The sequence below is a fragment of the Aedes aegypti genome, chromosome 3 (assembly GCF_002204515.2).
Source record: "Aedes aegypti strain LVP_AGWG chromosome 3, AaegL5.0 Primary Assembly, whole genome shotgun sequence".
Lineage (NCBI taxonomy): Eukaryota > Metazoa > Arthropoda > Insecta > Diptera > Culicidae > Aedes > Aedes aegypti.
Window position 1 is genome coordinate 396,208,270 of NC_035109.1, and position 9,110 is coordinate 396,217,379.

The window sequence follows — 9,110 nt, forward strand, 5'->3', positions numbered from 1 at the left end:
ATCAGCATATTATATTAATTTTCTCTAACGAGTCAAATACTCTCACCATATCCTTCTCGAATTATTTTTCCGCTCTGTACACGCTTTCATTCTCCCGCATAAATGTTTCATACGTTTTCTTAGCTCTCCCGTCCTACGGTGAGGCCATAGTAACGCGTCTGCGTCCGCGAACGCGATGCGATCAAAGGATTTCCTGTTGTTGATATTCTGCTTTGCGGGCTCGCACACGCGGACGCGTCGCTCGACGCGTTTACTATGGCAGCGCCCCTAGGCGGCAAACAGTAATATTGCATCCAACACACAACTACCCACATCAAAAACTTGGTTTATCGTCTACACACCCCGACAAAAACACACATCGCGCTTCATCCAACACCAATACTAACAATCACAACAAGCAAACCGGCACCACCACTGCCGTCCAAACAGTCGATTGATCGCCCCTTTTTTCCTCTCTACGTTCTCAATTTACACTCTATGTGACTGCTCCAAAGTTCTCACTACCTCGTTCTCACTCAAACCAAGCAACACAATTCTCTCTATTTTCTCTTCCCTACCACTTCAGCATCAACTGCCACTTTTGTATTTTTTTTTTCTTTTCCTCCTCTTGAGCCGGATCTTCCCAACAGAACTTTCGGACGCAAAATTTTCACTTTTCCAAGGTCCCCAGCTTCAAACAATCGAAAATAATTTGGATCAACTGTCTATACACTCCGGGTGACTGATAAAACCACTCAAAACCGGCAATCGACAAAACGAAAAACGACTCAAACGCCAGGCTCACTCGACACTTCAATTCATTCATGAGAGTATATTGTGAAAAAATGAAGCAATTTAGTGCAGCCGTATTTAAGTAATGAGCATTTAGGTTTCTAGAACCACGCTGGCCAAATAAAGATCTTAAAAACTTCTAAAAACATCATATCGTAATTTTCAGATATCTCTAAGAATACTAAACCGATTTGTATGATTTTTTCAGGGTAGCTTCTTATTACCTGGCGTTATAGCCCACATTTTATTTTATTTTTGATAAATTGATCAAAAACAAAATGGCCGCCAAAGACATTTTGTATGGAAAATGTCGGTCCCCCAAGGGACATCGGAATATCTTTAAAACCAGATCACCAATAATTAATATCGACACGGATTCCTAAACTAGAAGAGTTGTTTGAGAACTTGTGAAAAAATGGTGCAAAAATACCGAAAAACAAAAAAGGTATAACGATTTGAATATTTATTTTGGGGTCAAAAATGAAGCTGCTGGTAGAGGGGTTAAGGACGTGAGTAAGATTTTTGAATGCGTAAATCAGAATTGGGTCCTAAATTTTTTTAATGAAATCTTGTTTTTATTTAACAACACGAAAGAGCATGTTACTGCAACTACTTTAGAATTTTTTCCCGTTCAAATAACGGCTATATCATATTTAAACTTTAATTTAAAAATTGGGTCCATAAATGAACTTTGACACTTTTGATCGTGTTTGACGTTCGCTTAGTAAACATGTGTTTTTGGCCTTAACTTAAGCATTTGGCACTAAAATTGGGACAGGGCTTTAGGACCCTTTTAAAACGGCAGGCAATAAATTGCTCTAAGGAAAACCTTTATGACGAAGTGAATGTTAGGTGTCGGTAACTCTATTTATGGCCAATTGGCTTATTGTGACTTCTAGCCTAATAACATTCCTCAAGCAAATATATGGCTTAGCTGGCAGTTTTGATGTGCTCGGGTGAAGCTATGAATTATTAAAAAGGAGATATTGTGCTAATTCTATGTATCGGGTTAGTGAAGACGAGTTGACTGAGGAGACAAAAGTCGGCTTGCTTCCATTTAAAATCAGCTTATCTTGAATTGCAGAACATGCCTGAACGAAAAAGCAACATGAATCATTAAAAACCAAAGAGCTTGATCAATATAAGTAGATGAAAAAACCGAATTTAATACTAACCATTTAATTCCGATCACGATTATATAGCCGAATTCGAAAGGCAAAGTGTTATTCTTACTTCGTGTGTATTTTTCTAAAAACATTTTTTGAATTTTGTATACTAAATTTTTATTTAAAGTTGTGACACTTTTCAAAAAACACACTGAAAAACATGGCTATTTTTTTCAGTATTGGGTTGACCAAATTTTTAATCAATGTGTCATTAGGATCGTTATTTAATATTCACTTTTGAACGATGACTTGAATGACTGTTTCATTGATTTTGAATAGTTTTCAGATTTTTCCGCAAAAAATTCGTGAGTGCTCTTTAAAGAATATAATATTACAATTCTTATGACACATTGATTTATAATTTTGATCGATCCAATGCTGAGAAAATTAGCCATTTTTTCAGTGTGTTTTTTGAAAAATGTCACAACATTAAGTAAAAATTTAGTATGCAATATTAAAAAAATGTTTTGGAAAAATACATGTGCAATAAGAATAACTTTTCGCCTTTCGAATGCGGCTTAGAGAGATTCGATTGGACGTGTAACCATACGGAGATATGGACAGAACACTTTTGTATGTTTTATAATGGGTGAACCCAAACTTATGCACGGGGGTGTGGTTTTAAATCTCGAAGATTTATTATCATTCATGATTTGATCTGACTGAATGGCTAAATTAAAAGACAATTTACACCAGTGGTGCTCATCCTGCGGCCCGCGGGCCGCATGTGGCCCTCTGAGCCCAAGAATGCGGCCCGCGGAACACTTTTGGAGAAAAGAAGAAAATTCTTATTCTACAATTACAATAGTGCATAACATTTAGTAAGGACTTCCAATACTTCCAAAGAAATGGGGAAAAACTCGTACTGGTCATTATTACTTTTGTGGTTCTTGTTTAAATGTTTTGGGATCTCTTGTTAAATACGTCGTTGGGAAAAATGATATTATGTAACAGACAAATAACTGATTTAATGCTGAAAAATATGAATATTTTCATAATAATTAAAAAAATCTGGATTTGACCTTGTTTCTGAATCTGTTTCGTTCACAATTAATTATTTTCAATGTTTGTATTCACAGGAAGAATCTTTCATAAAAATCAAAACAATTAATCTGCAAATCATTCTGATTCTTTTCTTAGAAACAAAACCAATAAAATTTTTCAACCCTTTCTCACAGTTTTGGTCGACATTTTATCTGTGAATATGGCGTTTTTTCAAATAAGTTCTTGAGCAAAAGTTGTTGCAAAGAAGCTAAACTATATTTTTTAATCGAAATCAATTGTTTATTTATTATTTATCGATGAATGCTACCATGAGAAAAAAAAAAGGTTAATAGGCCTTTCCATGTGACAGATCCGTCTATGCATTTGTTTACATCGGTGGAGGACCGGTTCTAACACGGGCCTGTTATTTTCATAGAATAACTGTCAAAGTGCTTCCCGATCAGCTGATTTGAGACGTCATGTGAATAGGCCTATGCGCAGGAGAAATTCAGTTCAGAAATAAAATCAGTCCTGTTATTTTGTTTTATATGAAAAACACTTTTTTTTATTATTTAAATTTCATTTGCATATTCTGAGTTTTGGGAATTTTGAATCATTAAATCAAGTGTGTGCATGAATGAGGCCAAATGTAACATAATCGATTTCTTTGCATCAATCTTCTCTTCTGCGAATAAAAGTGACAAGTTTCTTTGCCCTTTTTCACGCTAGTCAGCGAAGTAATCTTACGTCCTGAGATGGAAACATGCCGAAAAATTTGAATCTTCTCTCCTTTATTCACAGAAGAGAAAATCTTTAGAAAGAAATCTATCGTGCTACATTTTATGTGACACAAAAACTATAAACTGTTGGAAAAACGTTTACTTGGTATTATTGATGCGTAAGTTTTTCAGAACTTTTGTGAATTTTTTTTTTAACTAACATACGGTCAGAAACTATCTAATTCAGCTGATTTATTGAGCTTATTGCCTGCATCAAACTGCAAAAGCTTTGGGTGTAGTATTTTAAGTGTGCATCTTGAAAATGGTTTCCTGCGAGACGAGCAAATAAACAACGGTTAGCACTGGTAGAAAAAATTGTCTTCAAATTAAATGACCAAAATGTTGGAGACCGCACCTCTCAGATTCAAATATCCCAATGCGGCCCGCTGCGCTGATGTAAAATCACGATTTGGCCCGCAACGTGCTCCAGCTTGAGCACCACTGATTTACACCGTCTTCAGCACATAGGCTGCACAGACTGAACGATCACTAACATTAGGCAACGGACAACACGGAACACCCAGTAGCCCAGTGATGAATTTTTCGTTTGACGAAAAGTATCCACCTACTGGAGCGGGAATCGAACCCGCACCCCGTGGCACAATACACCTAGACGACTGACGCCGCTAATCGCAAGGCCACGAAGCCCACAATATTCCACAATAATAAACATGTATACTTCTCGCAAATCGTATTTCAGTTTGCCTTTTTGCTATATTTGCTGTTAGGGGAATTCGGGGTAAAACCGACACCCTAAGCTTTTCTATAAAATTTGTGTACTTTTGCTTGTTAAACGAACCTAAAATTTTTGTAGAATCACATATTGGTTATAAATCTATCAATCCTTGCGATCGCTGGATGATATGTTAAGGTTATATATTGATTTAAATCAAATTGATATTCCATCATTTTTAAGTGAGACAATTGAGAGTGCGGGTAAGATCGACACCTTGTTGGGGTAAAACCGACACATCCACTTAGAGTAGAATTTATACGTTGTAAACATCACCATCACATTGCATATTTGAAAGAATGCTTTAAGCATGACTTTCGACATTTATGACCCCTTCCTCTAAAGGATTATTCACATATTGCGTAAATTATTGAGGATAGGCCAAAGATCCACTAAATATATGTGAAAATTGCAAATGTCCCATGCTAAGATTATATAGTTATGGTGAATACACATGGATATTTTAATTTGTGTTCATGGAATGCTTATAAAGATGAAGTTGTAGCGAATGATTGTGAAAATAAATACTGTTTTATTTTAACAAAACAGAAAAGTGTAATTATTTTTAGATAATAAAAACTGTCGAACCTCATGGTTTGTAAATAAGCAATAATAATAATTTATGTGAAAATATTTCAAATTCTATTATTTCTCCAATTTTGAATGAGAAAAATTTCTTCAAGCTTTATCAAATAAGCTGAAACGTGATAACATAGAAATATTTTTTTTAATACTTAATGATAGCTTGTGGTAAGTCATATAGTGTCATATTTTACATGTTAACAAGTTCGCCATCCGTGAAATTCGAAAATTAAGACTCAGGTAAACTACAGGGATAGTCTTCCGATTACAAAGGTTCCCTGAAGTTAGATTGTAAAGCAAAGAAAGGTGTCGATTTTACCCCAAATGAAAGTGTCGATCTTACCCCGAGAGCACATTTATTTTTCAATAGCGTTTTCAGCTGTCGAAAAACCAAAATTAATTTCTCCTTCATGTTGTATCAACGTAATAATAGTAAATGATGATGTAGACGCAGAACAAATGATTACATTTAAAAAATTTCACATGCGAAATAGTTAAAGAATAACAGCGAAATATTGCAACTGCTGTTGCTTCTATGTTATCCAACATGATTCTGTTGTTTATTTTGGCAGTTTATTGGTAGCGTCAGTTGTCATGTCGTTCGAAACACAACATTTCACAAGTTAAGATAGAGCGTGGTGGAAACTGCATGAAAATCTGCTCAAAACATGAAAAATCAAAGGGTGTCGAGCTTACCCACAGTGTCGGTTTTACCCTGATTTCCCCTACAACCAATACCAAGTGTGTGTCCTATCCAAACATATTAACCTTACTCAGTAAATCCAATCCATGGCTGCTACATCACCATCGGCCAATAACAATCATCTCATGCAAATAGTGCCATTTGATATGCGCAATTATAAGGTTGGCTCGTTGTTACTGAAACCACTACTAGAGCATCGTGCTGAAGTATGTACGGCCCACCTGTGGGACCATTCGGAATATTACCCGACAATTGTGCACTACCCGAATAAAACATAAAAATTATTTTAATAGTCGAATTTATTCAAACGCTAAAGAACCTATTGTTTACAATAGAGCTTATAATTTATTTATTGTAGAATGTTTCAGCAAGGTTGAAACATTCGCTGCCCTTACTGCCAATCAACAATTTGTTATATTGTATAAATGAATTCTATTATGTTTCTATTGTTTCCCACACAATTATTGTTATGGCGTAATGCAATAAAACTTATACGTTTCGTTGTATGATTAACTTGTTGGAAAATATTGTTTCGTTACAGTACAACCTATTGTATTTTAATAATATTTCATATTAGGGTCGCTTCGTTATCGTAGGTTTAGCCCGACACAAAAAGCCCAGGTTGATCCGCAGCCTTCCAGGTATACCGGATTGCGGTCGTTAGTGGGAGTTTCATGAACATGGAGGCACCACGTATCGAGTAAACAAATCTGCTTAACAAGTGTAGAAACAGCCCATAGAATGGTCAAGCAAGCCAACACAGCCAGAGCGTATGCGGTGGTAGTAAGCTGCTGAACGAATTAGGTATGCATCGGTAAAATTATTTGTAGCACCTCTGGCAACTGCAGTAACAATGAGAGAAGGATTCAGGTTTACTGGAGCTGGATTACTTTGGATAAAGGGTGAACTACCTGATTTGGGATCGAATTAAGTACACAACTGTAATTCAGCTTATTTTTCAAATTATTCTTCGTGTAATAGACATTTATGCATCAAATTAGATAATAAATATAAATTCAATTAAACTTTTGAAAACACTTCTTTCCATAGCATATGCAATGTATCCTCCAGCAAACATAGAGCAGCGCATCATGCATTCATTCATACAGCCATAAGGCTTCCTTTCGTAATACATGCTAATAAATCTTCCGTAATAGAACGAGGAAGCACATTCATTGTCGTATGCTCATGGAAAGCAGGGCGCGTATGCTGTCGGGTTCGAAAGGACTTGCATGCGATAAGCATAACAATGCAGAAGGCGGAATTGATATATTGTTGTAAGAGAAAATAATTATTTCCGTTTTTGTTCGATACTTCACTACTGTTATTTTCGAGCATACATATATGGCATGAGCTCGTTGGGTTTGCATGTCAATGGGTCGGAGTTTGGGGATTAATAACTTCAGTAGAGTCGAAAGAGTATGTTTTTCACTATATGTCACTTGAAGAGGCAGACAGTGCAATCCAATACAAGGACATGGTATAAATTTCTCAATTGAAGTGATGGCACATTCTGAGTGAAGCTTCTGATATCTGATATCTTCACAGTCAATGCACATCATCTTGAGTATCGAAATTGCCGAAATTGCGAAAGGTACGCACAGATGCACAGACAAGTATTTCTTGAGAACTAGTATGACATTGCTGAAGATGCATTGACCTGGGATTACAACTATGGATATTTGGACGATGGACGTAGCAACCCGACTAAGGGTACATAACAAAATTATATCAGCGTATGTTATAATGATATAAAAATTTGATCGAACATTGGTTGTTACAAACTTGTAACTAAAACATAACAACAAATGGTATGAAATGTAACATAAATATAACAAAATATGTTGTAAACCAATCAAAAATAAACAAATCTAGTAACAATGTTTGATACAAAGTATCCAAAGTATAATACTGTCTAATATACGGGATAATACATTCAGTTACGAGTTTTTTGATCAATTAAATGAAAATTTAAACAAAATTTTATGTATGGAGCAATAGACAGAAAAATGTATGTTTTTATATAAAACAAGCAATTTAAAATTGGGATAATGTCGCAACAAGCCAATCATCAGCATTGGATTGTCCCACAATCCAAGTCCTTCATAAATGTTCTGCCTTCAAATAACAGTTTGCATTTCGGCGTTCCCGTTTTCCACTTTGTCGAGTTGATTTAATTTCTATACGAATGAATACGCTTCAAAAACCATCGGCTAAACTTCCGGTTTGATTAATTTCCACTACTTTTCACTTCACGTTTGAAGTCCCTTCACCTCTAATGAGACGGAACGAAATTTAGCATTCTAGCGCGGTAAATTTAATTGCCATAATTATGAGGAACGATTTGGTTGCGCAATTGAATCCACTCATCCGAAACAAATCCACGTTTTTCCGTTTGCATGAATTGGCTTTAAGTGGGCGATAAAACTGTTCTGATCGTATAGATGTAATTCAATTTTCACATGCTTTCTTAAGTTTCAAGTGGCACGTGTAACGTGTTCACAGTCAGCTGGCCAAACTGAGAGAGCTAAAACGTTGAAATTGTGTGTGTGTTCTTTTTCTCAGCTTAGTGTTTTTATGAGCACTTCCACAGTTAAAAAAAATTCGACGGTGGGATTTGAACCCACGACCCTCAGCTTTGTCTTACTAAATAGCTGCGCGCTTACCGCTACGGCTATCTGGGCCCCAAACATACATATATTGTTTTCTTTTTTTTTCGTTTGATTTTGATATTGGTAATCGGAAATTGAGAAGTACAAAACTAAGATACAATACAAGAGTCGTTTGAAATACTAACCAATGAAATGAAGCTAAAACACTTCCATTTTTGTTTAGAGGAAAGCAGTAGATAAAACCGTAAAAGTGCTTCTGAAGTGGAAGATTTGGTATAAGAAGACTCATGTCTCAAACAGTGCCTTAAGGGGTAGCTTGGAAAGTGACGTGATGTCACGTGTCTCAAAGGCATCCCAAAGAGTACATTAGCTCTGTTCCAACTTGAGTGTCGAGCTGACAGGCACTCAGTGGTAGGTAGTGGGTATGACAAATCAAGAGTGAAATCAATTCCCTCATGACCTAATATAATATAATATGTTTTGCCTTAACAATTTTCACATAGCATACTCACTTGATTGCATGAGTTTACGAAATGTGTTCTTACATCATGATAAAGTAGGTTGCTGAAGAGAGCTACAAAATCCGATGGATGGGACAGTTATAGCCATATTAACCTACATACATACCACCTTGAAATCACCATCGAAAATGGTTAAAATTTCACAGAACAATATTTTCATGAATATGGATAAGGATGTGGGAGATAGGATTTTCAAACTTTTTTGGATTTTAAACCGCCCTAGTGTTTACTCACTCAGTGGTAAATATTTTTTCCGTTT